This window comes from Rhinolophus ferrumequinum, chromosome 17 (genome assembly GCF_004115265.2).
Source record: "Rhinolophus ferrumequinum isolate MPI-CBG mRhiFer1 chromosome 17, mRhiFer1_v1.p, whole genome shotgun sequence".
NCBI classification, from domain to species: Eukaryota; Metazoa; Chordata; class Mammalia; order Chiroptera; family Rhinolophidae; genus Rhinolophus; species Rhinolophus ferrumequinum.
Genome location: NC_046300.1, coordinates 30,403,995 through 30,423,282, shown reverse-complemented (window position 1 = coordinate 30,423,282; position 19,288 = coordinate 30,403,995). Strand labels below are relative to the sequence as shown.

Here is a 19,288-nt window from a genome sequence, read left to right as displayed (position 1 = left end):
CCCAGGACACGATGTGGCTCTAGAGAAATCATCTATGTGATCAGACACAGAAAAGATGAACAGTACCAAACAGTAGCAAAACTGTAGTATCAGTGACTCCGTGGGGTTTCAAACATTAGAGATTCATTTCTTTGGAGTGCATGCAACCCTGGTTATGCAACTGCTCTTAAAAGCACAGCTCTCTCTGAGAAGGGAGAAATGTGAAGCAGTTGCTGGCCACTAAAACCTGAGTGTGAATTTGTACCTCTTACTCTTATGTGTCAAGGACCCTACTGGTACACCTGCATTCTTTTTAGTTCTTTCTGTCATTCTTCTACCAACCCCTACCTCTGTCAAAATAGGAAAGACTTTAGATCATTCCAAAAATATCTCTTATAGTTCCTACTATGCTTAAACAAGTCAGAAAAATCTAGCTTACAAAAAGGAGGAAAAACAAGATATAATAATTCTTTACGTTATTATAAACTTTACTGTTTACTATGCAAGGTTCCCAAACCATGCTCACATTAGAATCTGGCAAGAGCCTTGGGGCAGGGAATGAGGGCAGTGAGAGGTGGGAGGCAAAAGGAAGCATGAAGGGAACAGCCTTGCCAGATGCAGGCAAGATGACGCCTAATGTGGTTGCCCACTCTCTCACGTAGACATTCAGGCACATCTCCCTCAGGGGTCAAGGTCTCCAGCAGGGCAGAAGGTAAATGTAAGTGTGATAGTTTTCCAATGTGATCCCATACTCCCTGGACACTCCTGCTATCGAGAAATAAGGTCTATGTTACCTGCCCTGAATCTGTGCTCTAGGACTTCTTGATTAAAAGAACATGGCAGAATGACACAGTCCCCGTTTCTGGACCCGGACCTTAAGAAACTGGGAGCATCCACTGCCTGACTCTTGGGATGCCTGCTCTTGGATCCCAACCAGCATGCTATGAGGAAGCCCAAGCAGCCCCCAAAACAGGGGCATGTGAAGATGAACCAACTTGCCAGCCATCTTGCCAGTGAGCTATCTTGGAAGTCAAGCGTCTGCTTCAGTCAAGCCTGTGGAGCAAAGACAAGCTGTTTCCATCAAGGCCTGCCCAAACTGAAGATTCCTGAGCAAAATACACCACTGTTGCCCTTTGAAGGGTGACTTGTCATGAAATAGGTATATGCACCAAGTTTGCTCAAAATGCTGCCTCCTCAGTTAAGCCCCAGTTGAGACTGGCATACATTTAGGGGCCCTGCTTTAGCCATTCACTCTTGGGAGGACATCTGGGTTGTTGCCAATTTGGATTGATTGCGAATAGTGTACAGTAGTATCTCGGATTTCGAACGTCTCCATGGAGGAACATTTCGGTTTACGAATGCTCTAAACCCAGAAGTAAATGCTTCGGTTTTCGAACATGCCTTGGAAGTCAAACATGTCACGTGGCTTCCGCCGAGTGCAAGATTCTGAGGCCTCGCTGTTGGCTGTTTTTGAACATTTCAGATCTTGAACGGTCTTTCGGAACAGATTAGGTTCGAAAACTGAGTTACCACTGTAGTTATAAACCCTCATGTAGAGGTTTTTATGAGACATAAGTTTTCGTTTCTCTAGGGTAAGATTTAGGAATGGGACTGCTGGGTTGTATGGTAATTGCAGGGTCCTGTTAATGAAGAATGATTCCCTTTACACTCTCAGGGTGGCCAGATGCTGACCCCACAGGAGGCATGGTGGAAGGTGAGACCCTCTGAGAGACTAACGGATTTGCCGCTCCACCCCCTGTTCACTCTGGGTCATCAGCTCACTGAGTGCATTTCTCTTCTCGTTATTGTTGTCTGTTTTTGTAAAGGACACATGCTGAAAATCACCTATGTGCGTGATATTTTCCCAGTACTTTTCTATGATCCCTCCAACCCCTAGAGCTCTGCCTCTTCAAATTCCTCCAGTCACTTCACATTGACACTTACTATAAATCAGGTTACTTATTTTACGTATGCGTTGATTGGTGAATCAGCTTTGATTATCGGACACTCGTTTGGGAGGGTTTTTTCCTTCTTTTTACCTCTTTCTCTTCCTCAAAGACATCCCTACACCCATGTGTATGGATCTCTCTAGCATCAAGGTATTAATACCAAGAAACTCCACCTCAGAGGTCTTGGAAAGTAGAGAAAAGAAAAGAGGTCTTTCCCCATTCCTATGGTGAGACAGCAGGAAACGAGCCAAAATATACTCACAGTTCTCTAGCAGAAACTGGCTAAAAGTATTTAGGAACTGGACGCTGACTAAGAAGGAAAAGAAGGTCATCACTGGAGGGTCTGAGACCAACTGCAAGGAGAGGACGTGAGACATTGCAAATGACCAGAAAGCAAACATCCCTCAATGGGTGCCATTCTGAAAAATCAGTTCTTTCTGAATCAAACCTAGAATGGGGTGTGTCTTTGGTATATGCTGGACCAGCCTCATGCAGAAATTGTCAGCTCCATGAGGGAGGGAACTTATGTTCCAAATTCATGCATTCGTTCATTCAATATGCATTTATTAAGGTCTGCTGTGAGGCCCTCAATTACAAAATATAAAAATGGGAAGACCAGGCTCTGCCCTCAAGGAGATGGCAGGTGAACGGAGGAGAAAGACAATGAACAGATATACATGGTGCAGTGAGGCTGGCTGTTTTAGAAGTCTGGGCAGAGTGCGGGGCATTCAGAGAAAATCGTTGTGATAGAAAACAGAGAGTACATCACCATAGGCGGTTCCAGAAAAAGCTGATCAGCAATGGGGCATGATGTCCTGTGTCATTTTAAATGTTCAAATGTTTATTTTAAAAGTATTTCTAATTTTTTTCTGAAATGCTTCCCAAGATGCCCATAAAACACTGGAAAACCACTTCAAAAAGGATCACCTCCTTAAAAGATGATTTTTTTTTCAGCTACAGTTTATAAAAACCTCAGTTTAAACGTTCATTTTTACTATCAACTAACGTGCACGTATTTAAATAATGGGGGCAATAAATGTAGTTATATTTTCAATACAAATTAGTTTCATTAAGAGAGAGCCCTCATTTACCACACTTGCCACTAATCTGAGGCAGGCTGTAAAGCTAATTTTAACACTTGCCAACAGCTCATGACAAGCAACCAGAGACAGCAATTACATGCAATGATGCTGGATCAGATGGCAAACTCATTTTCTATTTCTACATTCAAATCCCATATTTGCAGACTGGAGTGTATTTATTATATCATTCAGGCATCCAAAGTAAGAAGTGACAATCCAAATTTAAAAAGATTTTACATGATAGGAATGTCTCTTTCAACCCAGACATGTAAATGAAAACTTCAAAATTCAGTCAGCTGTTCAGATGATGTCAAATCTTGATATCCTACAAACATTACCTAAGATAGAAAACCAAGGATAAGTAAAATTTACCTGTTGAAAGTGTTCCTGACTTGATGCCAAGTAAAAAACCAATCTATATGAAACAGTATTATTGTATGGTGCCAATTTTAAGTATCTAGGTGTATAACTGCATATAAAAATCCACATTCTTTTTTTTAACTGGCAGGTTATATAGACCACGATGCTCACAGAACTTTCCTCTGAGTCATGAGATTATAGGTGACATTTCTTCATGATTTTCTTTATTTTTCAAGTTTTTCTGTGTTGTGCGTACAGTATTTTCCTCGTTGAAAACAAGAAGGGGTATCATAGCTAGCCTCCAAGATGGCCCTAGGGCTGACCTGTATGGCCAGTAGGATATTGCTGAAATGGGGAGAGTGATTGCCAAGGCAAGACTATAGGAGACACGAGGGCTCCACTTCACTTTCTCTTGGCTCATTCACTCTGGGGCAGCCAGCTGCCATATTATGAGGAAGCTTTATTAACCCCCTGGAGAAGTCAGTCCTCATGGTAGGGAACTGAGGCTTCCACCCGACAGCCAGTTCTAATTCAACATCCATGTGGAAACAGATCCTTCCGCCTCAGAACTGCCTCCAGCCCAGATGACATCTTAACCACAACCTCATGAGAGACCCTGAGTCAGAATTATCCAACTAAGCTGCTTCTGTATTTCTAACTCACAGAAACCCTGCGAGATAACAAATGCTTATTGTTTTCAGCTGCCAAGTTTGGGAGTAATTTGTTACACAACAAAAGATAAGGAATACAAGGGGTATTTACGTTATCCAAAGAAAACACTGGCTTACCACTCCACCCCCACCCCCACCCCCACGTCTCAGTGGATGTCTGATCTACACGATCCTTCTGCTCTCCAGCTAGTCTCCACCACAACCACCCTTAACTAAAAACAGCTCCCTCGGGAGAACTTGCTACTCAAAGCATGGTCCTCAGAGCTGCAGCGTTAGCATCCCTGGGAACCTGTGAGACATGCAGAACCTAGGCCCCACCCAGCCCTGCGGAATTAGAACCTATCTTTTAATGGCAAGTGATTCACTAAAATTTGAATCACAGTCAAATTTGAGAAACCCTAGACTATGGCAGTGGTTCTCAATCTTGGTTGCACACTGGAAGCATTTGGAGAGTTGTTTGAAAGTCCTGATGCCCAGGCATTTGAGGGTAGGGACCAAGCATCAGTACTTTTTAAAGCCCCCTAAGTGATTCTAACTGGCACCCAGAGTGGAGAATCAACACTCTAGTGGCAAACTCAGTCTTTTCCCATTCCTAACTCTCTCTCATCTCCTAGCACACAAGCCTCATTGGGGCCTGGATCTTTCTTAAGCCTCTTTAACCAGGGCTGAGAACTACAGTCTAGAAGACCGTGGTCCTGCTGACCCTCTTGGTTCCATAACCCGCGCCCCCCCAACTCCTAAGTCTCTCTGTTCTTCAGAGGCTCCCTTCCCAGACTCTCTGCTGTCCTCCCAAACACAGGTACGCCCTTAAAGTTCTATTCCTAGTCCTCCTCCTCTGTTACTCTCTGAAAATCATTTTCATTATAAACCACTGCAAACTCATGGATAAGACAGAAAATGAGACATCTATGTACCCACTTTAGCAAATGCTTACATTTTACATTATTTGCTTCACATCTTTTATTTTTGAAGAAATATGACTTTTTTGGATGCAATCCTTCCTGTGCTCCCCTAGCCTTCTGTCCCTGATCTTACGCTTTTACAGTCTACATATAACACCCAGGACAAGAGATGGCAAATGTTCCGAGATGCCCGCAATTCTTGGTACCCTTAGTATCTCAGCATGTTGTTCACAGCACTTCCGAGGATAAAAGCAATACCTACAGTTCTATTTATTAAGTATTCATGTCCAAACAACTTAGTAGCCTTCTGAAAAAATGGAACACGTAAACTGAAAGGAAAAAATCTTTCTCCTTCATTCTTAAATAACCATACTATGCACTAATGCGATGTGTGCATCCGTTGGGCACTGCACAACTTCTCAAACCCTGAAATCAAACTGGGTACCAACACCCTCATTTCCTGTTCCACAATAGTTTTCTTAGCAACCACCCAAAATCCAGCATTGCAAAGACATGATGTCATCAAAGGAAGGTGGTGCTGTCTACTGTTGGTATTGCGAACTCTCACCTCAAGCTAGTAGTAAGGGTGGTAATCTAACACAAGCACCACTGTCTTTCCCTCAAAAATGTAAAACATACCTTACCCCTCCCCCACCATGAGTTTCCTGTGGTGCCTCCGGGTGCCTTGGTACAGAGTTTGGGAACCTCCACTACACACTTTTGTGTATGCTCCAAAAGTTACCTGATTGTATTGTTTCCCCCTTGGCCATCACATCCCTCCTCATTAGCCTCCCTTTCCCTGCTGTAGGTACAAACTCTCCAGTCCTTCCCAGTCTGTCTTTTCTCCAACTCTAGGGGGACATGCCCAAGGACCAAGGACCAGTTTCAACGTCTTCACCTGGAACTTTCTCGGCACTTCCAGATGAATATGCCCCAAAGAGAAGTCAGCATCTTGCCCAACAGGTCTGTTCTTCCTCCCACGTTTTTGTTTCTATGGGTAGTACCACTGCCCTCGTAACATCCAGGCTCAAAATGTTAGGTATCCGCCTGCTCCCGCAGCCGTCCTCACCCCACAAGAGGCCAGGTTCCAAGTGCTGGTAGATGCTTTCAATGCTGCCATGTCATTCTCCAGGCCATCCCACCATTTCAGGACTGTCAAAAGCCTTCACCCTGGCTTCCCTTGGTTTCTCATCTATCTAATTCCCAGCACCAGCTTTGCCAGATGAATCATTCTGCAGTACACAAGTGGCTCAAAGAGCGTAAGTCACATCTGCTGCCAGCTTGGAGTCTTCAGCCTCTACCTCACCCCAGCCTCGCTCCTCCTTCCCAGTCTCGTCTCCCGCTGTTCCCGGCCTGACATCATGTACCCTGGTGTCAGGGCGGACTAAGCCAGTGCTATCTTTTTCACACACCAAGTGCTTTCCAGACTCCACTCCTTTACCTCAACTGGACTCTCCACCTGACACTCCTTCCCTTCCATCTTGACCCTCTGTCTTAGGGTTCTCCAGAGAAACACAACCAATAGGATAGAGGGTGTGTGTGTGGAGATATCTGTATAGCGAGAAGGCAGGGCACAACTGTTTTACGGAGTTGGCTCATATGATTGCGGGCGCTGGCAAGTTGGCAATCTGCAGAGCAAGCCACACACCCAGGGAAGAGCTGGTTACCGCATTGAGCCCTAAGGCTGTCAGTCTGGAGGCGGAATTCCTTCTTCCTCAGGAGACCTCAGTCTTTTCACTTAAGTCCTTCAACTGATTGGATGAGGCACACCCCTACTACGGAGGATAATCTACTTTATTCAAAGTCTACGAGTACTAGTTTAAGTATTAAGCACACCAATATAATACTCCACAGCAATACCTAGGCAGGCATTGACCAAAAACTGGATACCATCCAGCCTGGCCAAGTTGACACATAAAATTAACCATCGCACACTCCTTTCCTGAGCACTTAGTACATGCAAGGCACTGTTCGAAATGCTGGGGGCACCAAAGTGAAACCAGAGATAAAAATAAATAAATAAAATAACAACCCTACCCTCGTGGACCTTACCTTGAGGAGCAGAGAAACAGACAATAGACAGAAATAATAAATGAACTTCAACTGTAAAAGTATATCAAATAAATAAAATAAGCAGAGAGGAGGGATAGCGAGTACAGGAGAAGGCGGTACAATTTTTTTTTTAAAGGGTGATCAGGGAGAGCCTCACCCAGAGGTGACATTAAGCAAAATCTTGAAGAAAGTGACAGAGCGAGCCAAGGTTTAAGGGAGATGGTGTCGCAGGCAAGGTGGCGGCCAGTGCAAACAGACTGTAACATTCCAGGACCTGTCTCGTGAAGTGGGGTGGCCGTGGGCAGCACATGCAGTGAGAGGCAGGGGAGGGAGATTGTGTGGGCCGCGCGGGACGTGGTAAGGACTCTGGCTTTACCCTGAGTGAGATGGGAATCCCTGGAGGGTTTCCAGCTGAAGGGAGACATGCTCACTCTGGCCATGACTGACCATGGGAGAGGGGGGAGACCAGATGACGAGGAGGTATGAGCCTCCAATTCTGGGTATGTTTTGAAGGTAGAAAATGGGGTTTATTGGTGGTTTGAAAATAGAGCCTGAGAAAAAGAGGGCATCCAAGACACCTCTAGGGTCTGTGACCTGAGCATCTGGAAGGCGGTGGCGGCCACCTTCTGAGATGGGCATGGCTATGGGAGGAAGAGCTGAGCCAAGGAAGACAGGAGAGTGTCTGAGCTGTGTTAGCTCCAACCAAGTGGAAGTGTGAGATGGGCAGCTGGTAGACCAGTCCAGAGTTCAAGGAAGAGCTCGGGAGCTTTTGGTAATGCTTCATCTTCCTACGTGACAACGAACTTCTCAAAGGCAGCAGTCATGTTTTCTTCATCCCCAACAGTGGCCACCCCAATGCCCTGGCCCAACAGATGCATGACAAACACCTACCGAATCAACATCCGTCTGGAGTAGGAAAGACTCTTATTATCTGGTAAAGGACGAAAAAGGGCCTTCGGAGTATTAGTCTGCCACTCTCAGTTCACCTTCTCAACAGCGTAGTTAGTACAGGGGTTGGATGCACAGGCTCTGGAGTCAGATCACTTGGGTTCAAATCCTGGTGCCTCTCCCTTGAGGAAGCCACTTAACCTCAGTTTTCTCAACTATAAAATGGGGGTAACTGCAGAATCTACTTGTAGGGTAAGGATTAAATAAGTTAACATTTTAACAGGGGTTAGAGGAGCTCAGGCACATAGAAAAAACAGTACTGCGTTTCCCTGAAAATAAGACCTCACCAGAAAAGAAGCCCTAGCATGATTTTTAATAAGACATAAGCCCCAATGTGTCTTTTGGAGCAAAACTTAATATAAGACCCAGTCTTATTTTCGCGGAACCACGGTATAAATGTTAACGATTATGAATACTATTACGAGTGTTGTTATCCATTATACAGATTCCTTTTAACCTGCTTATACCCAGCATTACACCGCCTGAAAAGGGTGCTTGTCATGTGTCACAGGACACTGGAAAAAATCCCAAAAGACCTCTCTAAATTAAAAAAGTGTTTAAATGAACAGTGTGAGTCCTTAGGCTTTATATTTCTGAAATTTGGTAATACACAATATGGTCACATTCCATTAACCAGAGTCTATGATTAACCTAATCTCTTCTCATCCAACTTTAGGGATAATATCTAGTACAACAATTTTTCCCAATCTGAAGAATTTAGGAGTTATTCCATAAAACTTGAATGGTTCCTCAGAAAATATTTCCTGAGGGTGAAAAAGAAAAGTAGGGAGGTTCAAAACACACACACACACACACACACACACACACACACACACACACAGCAGAAAACGATAATCCTCTGCAAAGAATACATGCTGACAATCTAGGGGGTCTGCCTGTGGAACAAAAATATGGAACATGTTACTTGTAAAGCCAAAAAAAAAAAAAACCTGTCAGTGAAGTGTGGCTGGCTTCCTGGTTGAAAAACGTGTGGAAACATCCAATACTGTTTTGTAAAATAGCTTAACAGTTGGTCGGTACCAAAGCTGAGCAAAACAGAGCTGATGTTGACCTTCCACCTCTGGCTGATTCTGGTTCCCCACTGACACCTGAGGCCTGGTGTCCCCTCTCCACTGAACCTGATTCTGGAGTAGTGTTCAGTACAGAAGAGGGGAGAACCATGGTACCATTCCCCCGGTGTCCTGTACAGCCAGGACATGGAAGCTGCCAACCTCTCTAGTAGGCCCTATACCACAGGGGCCGGCCAGACCAGGAAAACCCCAAAACAAAGCCTTCAAGTACCCCAAATGTTGTCTCCTCCATCTCAGTCTTGGCACGTAGCCATCATGTGTAGAATGTGACCTGATTTTCTAGCTCTTTGGTTCTGGCCCTGCTGAGAGCGATTTTTCTTCCTGAATTCAGCCCAGGTAGGGAGTTAGCTGCACAAAATGCATATTTAAAAGCTGAACCGAATTCTTATTTGGAGAGCAAGGAATTAACAGGGCTCAAGCAGTGGCCATTGCTTGCCTGCTGTACCGATCTTTTCAGAGAAAGCATCTTGGTAAAATATGCAATGATAATAATGTAAGCCCTTTTGGAGGCCCTGGAGAAAAGGAAAATTCAAATGTATGTCAAAAACTGAATGTAAATGAGAGGAAAAGACACACACACACACACACACACACACACAACTATTAAAAGGTAAACACAAAAGAAAAATCTGGCTAAATTTCTTTTTGTCAGTAAAAAGTAGCCGAAGCCATAGCCAGGTGTGTTGCAAATGCTTAAACTGAAGGAAACAAGAGAAATGCTTCCTATAGAATAGCACTATCAGAGAAACTTGCAGTGGTGATGAAAATAGTCTATATCTGCACTGTTCAGTTCTGTAGCCAATAACTACATGTTATAACACTGGAGAGGTGGCTAGTGAGACTGAGGAACTGAATTTTAAATTTTATTTCATTTTAATCCATTTACATTTAAATGTAAATAACCACACGTACCACGTTTCCCCGAAAATAAGACCTAGCTGGACCATCAGCTCTAATGCGTCTTTTGTAGCAAAAATTAATATGACCCAGTATTATAGTATATTATAACATTACATCACATTACATTATATTATATAAGACCTGGTCTTATATTATATTAAAAAAAGCCCGGGTCTTATATTAATTTTTGCTCCAAAAGATGCATTCGAGTTGATGGTCCGGCTAGGTCTTATTTTGGGGGAAACACAGTTGCTAGTGGCTACTGTATTGGATAGCTCAGCTACAGATACTCAAACCAAACAGCTGGCAATGTCTTTCATTCCCTACAATAAAATTACAATTATAATCAACCAACATCTTAAATTGTCACCAAAATTAGTACCTCTACATAGGCCCTGGCTGCCCCAGACTCAGCAAGCTTAAGACAGAAAGAAAAAAGACTAAAGAAAGTGATTTCAGTGTGTTATTTCTTGTGACTTTGCACTGCCTACCCAGTTTACATTTCTATACTATGGCTTTGCGTATTGGGAAATCTGTGTGCGTAGAAGGAATCTGCATTTGCAAAATCGAACATCACAGTCTCTCCCTTTCAAGTCTGGGAAACATGAAAACGTGAACTTAGGGCAAGTTCCTTAACCTCACTAAGCTTCAGTTTCCTCAAGGCTGAAGTATAGATAATAACAGTGCTCACCTCCCATGAGGATTAAATTTAGAGAATGCAGCAGGTAAGGTGCCTAACAGTGGCTGGTAAAGAGTAAGCACTTGGCACGTGGTAGGTACAATTATTAGTTTGTTAACAACAATAGTAAAATCTGTAATAAAACAAGAACGGTGCCACTACGATGCAAATTTACAGTTAGCAAAGTTGTCTTCAAACACTTTGAACCTGTTTCCCAGGCTATGTAAAGTGGCTCCTAGTAATATACATCTCAGGGCCCTGACATCTCAGTATTCACTGTCAACCTCCAGAGAGGCAATCACGCAGATGGGTACCATGAGTTACAAGAATCAGCCAACACTGATAATGCCCCTACAATGTGGCAGGCACTGGGCTAGGCTGTGGATGAGAACAGTCCCCAAACACACTGCCGTGTCTCAAGACTCTATACGATCTGCACAACTTGGTCCCCACTGAGACACCTTGGCAAAATGTACAAAATTTCATCCTGGGGTCCCTCACAGGCAGGGAAGCCCAATTCCTGTTTCCTGATCAGCCAAAACCAGGTTTAGCTTATGGCCCACAGAGAGGGACTAAGGTGCAAGGGGACCTGACAGGGGACCAGTCCATTTTCTCAGCCGGGACAATTAGGGGGGTGTTGACAGTCCAGGTTTTCAGTGACAGGCCAAATCACTTTAACAAGAAAGCTGTTCTCTGAGCCTTTAAAAAACCAAATCTGATCTTCCTCACAAAGCAAACACAACTCTTTTCAACAGCCAGCTGCCCAAGCTGGTGAAATCCAACAGGACTCTCCACCAATTCACATCAACCAGACCAATATGCCAGAAATCCCCCAGGAGTTTCTAAGCAGAAATTTAGTGGAATTCTGCAGGGCTGGGGGTTATTTTTCCTTATATAGAAAGCACTCAGTCAATCTTCTTTCACAACCGAGTGTACATCCCCCTATGGAATTCCCTTCTCTGAAGATCTCTAAAAATAAAATACTCGTCTGATCGTCTGCAATAATTTAAGTGTAAACTCATTTACTGGCAGAGTCAAAGTTTTCTCCCAGTTCCTCCACCTATGAAAACAACATGTTCTAGATTGTCTCAGATGGTCCCAATTTCTGGGTCCCTCTGGCCCCAGAAGAACACTAGTCAAGCCATGCTCTTGATTTGGGGATGGGAAAATAGGTTGTAGTATCTGGAATTTCATACTCATATTCCTTGCTTGTGGGAATGGAAAATGGTATAAGCATGTTGGAAAGTCTGGCAGCTTCTTATAAGCTTCTATGACCCATCAATTCCACTTCTAGGCATTTGCCCATGAGAAATAAGAACGTATGTCCCTAGAAAGACTTGTACACAAACTTTCATAGTAGCTTTATTCACAATACCCTCCCAAACTGGGAATACATCACGTGTCTATCAACAGGGAGCTTTATAAACAAACTGTGGCACAGACATAACCTGGAATACAACTCAGCAATAAAAAAAAAAAAAAGACCAAATGACTGAACATTCAACATGGATGAATCTCAAAAACATACTGAGTGAATGAAGATTACACAACACTGTAGAATCCCACTTAAATGAAGTTCAAGAACAGGCTAAACTAAGCTAGAGTGAGAAATAATCGGAGCAGTGGTTGCCACTGAAAGGGTGGGGGCAGGGACTGACGGGGAGTGGGGATGAAGGAACTTTCTGGGGTGATGGTAATGTTCCCTTTCTTGATGGAGACTAGGGTTACACAGGTGTACGCATCTGTCAAAACATTATGCAAATGTGGCTCTCAAGATTTGTGCATTTCATTATAGGTATATAAATTTTACCTTAAGAAAATCATGAACGTATATTGAACTCTAAATAATAAACTGTGTGCGGACATGTTTAGGAGTGACCTGTATCGATGTCTGTAATTTACTTTAAATTGCATAAGACAATAAGTCAGACTAACGGATGGACAGAAGGATGAATAGACAGGAGATGTGTAATAAAGCCAATAGTGCAACAATTACAGGCTTGAGGTGGGGCTAGTTGGGTGGTCACTGTTTTTGCTACTTTTCTTTATTTTCTAAAATGAGATCGACAGGGGAAAGAGCCGCAGTAGCCTCCCCTTAGCCCACCAAGTTAGAAATGTGGCAAGCACCCATGCCCACCAAGCCATGGGCCTACAGCGTTTCAGTTCTGCTGGAAAGTGAAGATTGCAAGAACACGAGTCGCTTTACAGGAACTCACATCACTCATGCCAAAGATTTTCTGCCTGTTTCCCTACAGACAAAGCATTATTTGAATGTAAGCCAAAAATTCCTGCTCAAGAGGGAGAAAAAGAACACACTGACTTGTATTCCCAATTTGTTCTCTTTCAATTCCTGCACCGAATCTATTAGCTAACTGTACAACATTCCACTTCCATTTGCCCCACGTCCATGCAGCCAAGAGACAAACAAAGAATAACCAACCCAACGTCTTGTTATACAAATACAGCCAGAAGATGACTGATGTCCCCGCTCTCAGGCCAGAAACCCCACTGAAGGCAAAAGAGGATGCAGAGCTCCCTCTGAGGTTAAAGTGATTTCACTGAGGTTAGCACACACATGCACCAAGAGCCCCAAACAGCTTGTTGCTTAATCCCTCTGTGGGGTTTGGTGACATGTGGGGTCACTTGAACTTGGTGTGGAATTCAGCTGTTCAGAGGTACAAATTAGGAATCCTGGTGGCTAGGGACACGTGGGGTTCGTGGCGCACCCTCCCCGCAGGCCCAAAGGTCGCTCACATTACCCCCGCCTTCCTTCCTGGCAGGGCCTCACTTATCCTGAGATGACACACGATGGCAGGGGCTGGAAGCCGCCTAGCCTGACTGCACGCCCAGCATCTGAAAACAACTGTACCAATTACAAGAAGGGGCTGTTGTTGGAAACCAGGGCAACCACTCAAATATAGTGATTTGTGCCAGGCTTTTTTTAAAAAAAATATTTTGTTTGTTTGTTTTGAAGCCCCCTAACAAACTCACTGACACCACCCAGTGTCCCTGGGGACTACCGACAACCACGCAGCCCAGCCTGTGCGACAGGGAGGCATCTGGGAGCGCGCCTGGGTCCAGCACCTTGGCCTCCCCGCTGTTCTCACTGCCAAAGACGGCGATCGATACCCTAGGTGAAGGGCAAGAGCCTTGGCCGGGGACGGAGGTGTGCATGCCTGACAACTGGATTTCTTGAAATACACCACTCCATCCTGACCCTGACCCAGACCCACCTTGATGTCCACTGGGCTTAAGAAAGTGGGTTAGGACGAGGGAAGAGAAGCCCTTACAGAAAGGAGATGCCTGTTTCCAGCGCTGAGGACTCCCTGCCTCCCGTCTCTGAGACTCCAGTGGCTGTGGCACTTCCTCTGAACGTAGGGCACGTCTGCTCGCACCCATCCAGCACCCCTGCCCCGGGAACAAACCCATCTCCCAGGGTGAACGCAGAAGGGCAGCCGGAGACACCTCCACCCCACCCTCACGCCCTCCCGAACCTGGATTCCGCAGCCAGCTCCCTCCCGAACTTTGCGGAGGACCCCCTGCAGCCGTGTCCTAGACCCACCTGTAGCTTGGAAGCTTCCCCTCTGCTTCCTTCCTAGGAGCCCCCGAGCCTGCAAAGCCCACCAACTCTGGGGTGCCTCTCCCCACAAAGCGCCGGGGATGATTTTGTTCCCCAAAAAAGTTGGCTCAAGACGGCTGTGACCTATGGATCCCGCCCCGACCCCATCCAAACCCCGGCCGGAGGTGGGAGGAGGGGCCCTCCGGCAACCCTGGATTCTGGGAAGCAACACCCCAGCTCCCGCAACCTGCAGGAAGCCTCCACGCGGGGCTCCCCGTGTCCGCCGGGGTCCCGGTCCGCTGGGCCAGATGGAGGGGCTTGTGGCCGCATACACCCCAAGTCCTGCCGCGCGTCCACCTACCGTTCCGGACTAGCTGAGAAGGCGCGGGTGCGGGCTCCCTGAGACAGTGTGTTCGGTCCCGGGAGGAAAGTTTGTACCATGCAGAGGTGGCGGCCCGGGAAAGGCGTGGGCGCCAGTGGGTGGGGGCGGGGAGCGGCGGCACGACGTGCTCGTGTGTCTGTCCCTCCCGCGATCGGTGAGTCGGTCCCTCCGCGGAGCCCGCGGCCGCCGCGCTCCCGCTCGCTGCGCCCTGCGCCCGGCGCGCTCCGGCTTCAGTCCCGACGCGCCCCCGCCGCCGCCGCGCGTCCGCCGGCTACACTTCCTCTTCCTCTGAACTCATGTGCAAAATATGCTGCGCTGCATCTTCGCGGGAAGCCGCGCGGCCCCTGACAGCCGCCGCGGGAGCAGCGGGCCCGCCCCGCGCGGCTGCCTCCACGCGGCCGGCAACCTGCTTGCGGCACACACATCCACCCTGGCAGCGACCCTCGCTGCTCCTCCGCGCAGAGGTCCAAGGTTCTCGCACCCTCCCTCTCATCTCCTCCTAACTAAGGCTGTATGCGTCAAGAGCGCGCGTGGGGGTACTGGGATCCCTCAAATTTTGAGCTGGGATGCTGGAAGGCGACTGCCACCAAGGTGCTGATGGCTAGGGGTGGGAAGGGCAGTTCCTCCTTTCCATTCCACAGGTGGGCCCATCCCCTGGCGTCTCAGGTGCTGCCTAAGTTATTTGTTGGGAGTTAGTGCTGTGGGAGAGGGATAATGCCACCGTCTCGTTGGCACACCCTATTCCATCAACTTAGGGTGTCCGGGAGGTTTGAGATCTGGTGAGCCATCTTGCCCTGCAACTTTAGGCTGTCGAAGAAGAAAATTATATAAACAAAGGACAGACCCGGGCTGCTGTAGTCAAGTGTAGATGTTCTTGGAACTATCGAAACGAAGCAAAATTACAGCGCAGGGGTTAAGAGCTGGTACCCTAGAGCCAAACAGTCAGGGTTAGCCTCCTGGCCTTCCTTTCCTACTCACTCCCTTTGTGACTTGGGTAAGTGACTTAAACGGACTTGTTTTCTTATCTGTCAAACAGTACTTCCTCCTGAGTTTTATATGTCAAGTGTAACTTACACTTAAGTTACTTTGTAACTTAGCTATTATCATTGTTATTATTGATACTTTAAGGGACTGGAACAGACCCGACATAATCTAATTATCTACATTTTCTGGTTGGACAAGGAGGGAGCCCTAGGCATTGAAGTCTGCGGGGTAGAGGGTTGGATTCAGCCCCAACAGGGTTATAATGAGGTCCTTCTGGTATTAATAACACCTCCCCAGGGGGTAAGGAAATGCTATTTTGTTTTCAGGAATTCTTGTCACCACAGCTTCTCAGAGATTTTGTTCCTTTTCTATATCCATTTCAGTTGTTTTCCTTCTCCCTCCCCACACCAGAGTTTTTGTTTTTTTGTTATTTGCCCATTCACCTTTCTACCCCACGCATTGCTGGCGTCAGTCACCACCACCACCTCCAGTCTCCCTCACTCTCTGCCCTTCGTTGGCTTGCCATGTAGGAGAAAATAAGACCAGGTGATGGCCCAAGTCCAGGTTCAAACAATAGTGTGTAGGGACAAGTGTCTAGTGGCACCACCGATGGTTTTGAACACCCCCCTTTGAGGCCAAAGGGAGAGATCTTTCTGTTACGGCATTTATCCGCCAGAAGCTTCAGGTGCTGCATGGCAGGGTCTACCTGAAATCTTTCTGATTCTTTCATGGCCATTACACTGGAGAAAGAAAGTAACATTTACAGGTGTTAACCAGTAGTTCAAAAGTAAACACAGAGTATTTTTTGGAAAGATAAAAAGAAAAGGGGGTAATGCAATGTAAGTTGGTTATGGTTGGGGAAAGAGGTTGATTTCCTTGAAGCAAATCATTTCTTTTTTATTTTTATGTATTTGTTTATTTCTTTTTAAAGTTTATTAAGGTGACAATGGTTAGTAAAGTTACATAGGTTTCAACTGTACAATTCTGTAATACATCATCTATATATCACATGGTGTACTCACCACCCAGAGTCAGTTCTTTCCACTATAAAATTTTTGCACATAATTTTTTTTTAACACCAGGTCCTTGGGGTTAATAAGTTATTCTGATGGTTTTCATTCTCCTCCATTCAACATTTCCCTGAGTACTCATGGTCTGTAAATGTCTTAAATGTCTTTTCCCCCCTGCTTGGATCTGCATTTTTTTAGGGATTTCTACAACTCTCAACCTTTCCCTCCAGCTATTCTGACACTTCCTACCTGGTGTGTAGTAGATGTTCAATAAACATTTGTGGAATGAAGAGACAAGTCATTAGCATCCTGCTTTTAGGCTCTTTGTAACCTACATTGAACAATTATGTGGAGTATTCTGATTCCCTTTCACCTGGCATATCCAATGAGGAGCCGACGTTACGTTCATTTGTGTTGTGCAGCAGTCAACCTTGATTTTCCACTTGGCTGTCATGAACTGGCCAGCCAGGGAATAGACCCTGGGCAGCTGGGCCTCACCTCTAACTGACCTCGCCTACCCAGCATCAACCCCAAAGATGCTAGAACTGTATCCTGATGGGTTACCTTGGCAACCTCACAATGTCATCTGTTAGAATGTCCTAGGGCGGCAGCTTTTAATTCTATCACAGCGGTCTCATCGGGGGTCATGTAATAGTGCTGTTTTTCCTCTGCTCACACTTCCTCCCCCTATGATTTAACACTAAGTACTCGTGGAGGGAGCCGAACACGGGCAAAACCAAGTTATTACAGCACGACAGATCACAGATGGCCCCAGAACTGGGATACCCAGTGTTCACAGTCAATAAAATGCAGGCCCCGAGTTAATGGGGAAGCTGGTTCTCCTCATCACTCCTCTCCTTTCCACTGGGGTGGGGGTGGGGGCTAATGGAAAGGAGAGGAGTTAAGCCAGCCTAGGCAAGCAAAAGAAGCAGCCATGACCAGACTGCACAATTCTTGTAAAAGCTCAGTTAAAGGAGCCCCCTGCTAGAACAAGTCTCTCCCTTGGTCTCAACGGCATCATCCCACTCTGGAGATGATGAAGGCCATGGGTACCAGCCGCCAAAACAGTTTTGCTGCATCCCAGCTACACAGAGGCTTGGAGGGAAGGAGAGTCCCAGCTAACATTTATTCTGCCCACCTTCTTTCCACCCCAGTCTTCACCGTGCAATTTTACAACAGTCAGCCCTCCCCTCCTAACTTAGCTCAAAATAACTCAGTCCCCTGTTATTCTGTAGAGAGTATTATGCAGAAAATGGACCCATCCAAAGATCTGGAACCTGAAGAGCTATTGTCCTAATTATTTTTTGGGACCACGATACCCATATCTTACACATGGCAGCTGAACAGCAACATTTCGGGACTGATGGAAGAGATAAGTAAATTCATATATGCCCCAGAAGTACAAGAATTATTCATCTTTATCATCACAGTTAATATTTTAAGTGGGTTTCCAGCTACAGTGAGATCACAGTTTGTCTAGCTGCTCCATACAAACTGGCTGCAGGGAGCTGGCCCCATGTAGGGTGACAGTCATTGCTGTAAGGAGGTGTGGTGGCAGAGGCCAGAGTTTTGTGCCCAAGAGCCCGCGGTTTTGGAGGAGCCCCTGCCCTCTGTTCATTAGAGCAGGCATATCCCTCACAGACACACCTCAAGCAGGACTGTCATGTCCCGGTCGCAATGGAACATGGCACACCTGTGCTGGTGTCCCATGTACTGCTGCCCTCAGCAGTATGGGATTGTGAGTTGGGGGTCGGAGCAAGAAGTTGTTAGGATATTTTATATGTATTCAGTGATTGGCAAAAACCAGGGACTTTTGTCCAAAGTGTAGTCAAACTATTACTTTGTGAATGTCATCCACAGGCATCACCAACTTGAGGAAATGTTGGATGATTGCCAAATGTTCCATTCATCCCATTGCCTACCCCGCACCCCAAAATATTATTATTCTGCTCCTGAATCTGCTCGTTTTACCTCTGAATTTCCAGTGTGTCAAATGGGCAGTTCAGGGGAGCAGGGGCCCCCCTGTGGCTGAGATAGAATTTGCTCTGTGGAGCAAAGAGCCAGGAAAGACTGAATTTCAGGAATACAGTGTGAAGCACTCTGCTGCTGGCAGCCTTGTTTCCTTTATGCAGCATATGGACCCCTCTGGCTTCACCAAAAGCCATCTATGTCCACATCCCTTCCCTGGTTATTCCATTCGTGGAACATTATCTATTTACTTGCATTTGTGAACAAACTTTATTACCAGAGATAGGAAATTATATATCCAACTGAATATATAGGAACCCTATATATTCCATAGATGTTAAAAAAAAAAGGAGATTGTAGAAATAAATCATTAAATAAGGGGTGGGATAATATTTTGATACATTAATTGATGTGATTTCCCTTCCACCCCTGCTACTTCCCCTTTCCCCACTATATATATTTCTTATTATACTCTACCAACCCTCTTCCCATCATTTTAGACAGCCAGAGAAGACATAGTTTGCCACATGAGAGAATTATCGTGACAATACCAGGACAAAACAAGTCACATTCTTGGCTTTTGGGTTTCCAAAGTCAAGGTCCAAATATAAAATGAAAAGAGATAAGGAAAAATATGAGATCAAGTAGAACCATTGTCCCCTGTCGTATCTCTTTTCCTTCCCCTGCCCACTCACTGTCCCACACACACATACCTTCCAAGAATAGATCAAAGTTGCCAGCCTGGAGCAAGGGGAGCAGGGAGAGACAGAGG

General features: G+C 45.8%; 1 protein-coding gene across 1 annotated transcript in view; it reads right to left on the bottom strand.

The window, feature by feature from the left end:
- The window catches only part of RFTN1 (raftlin, lipid raft linker 1), a 186,843-nt gene extending 172,036 nt beyond the window's left edge, over positions 1-14,807 (bottom strand). Inside the window, exon 1 of the mRNA XM_033133101.1 lies at positions 14,534-14,807. The gene's annotated coding sequence lies outside the window, so the exon portion shown is untranslated. The remainder of the gene's footprint in view (positions 1-14,533) is intronic.
- Between the last annotated feature and the right edge of the window lie 4,481 nt (positions 14,808-19,288).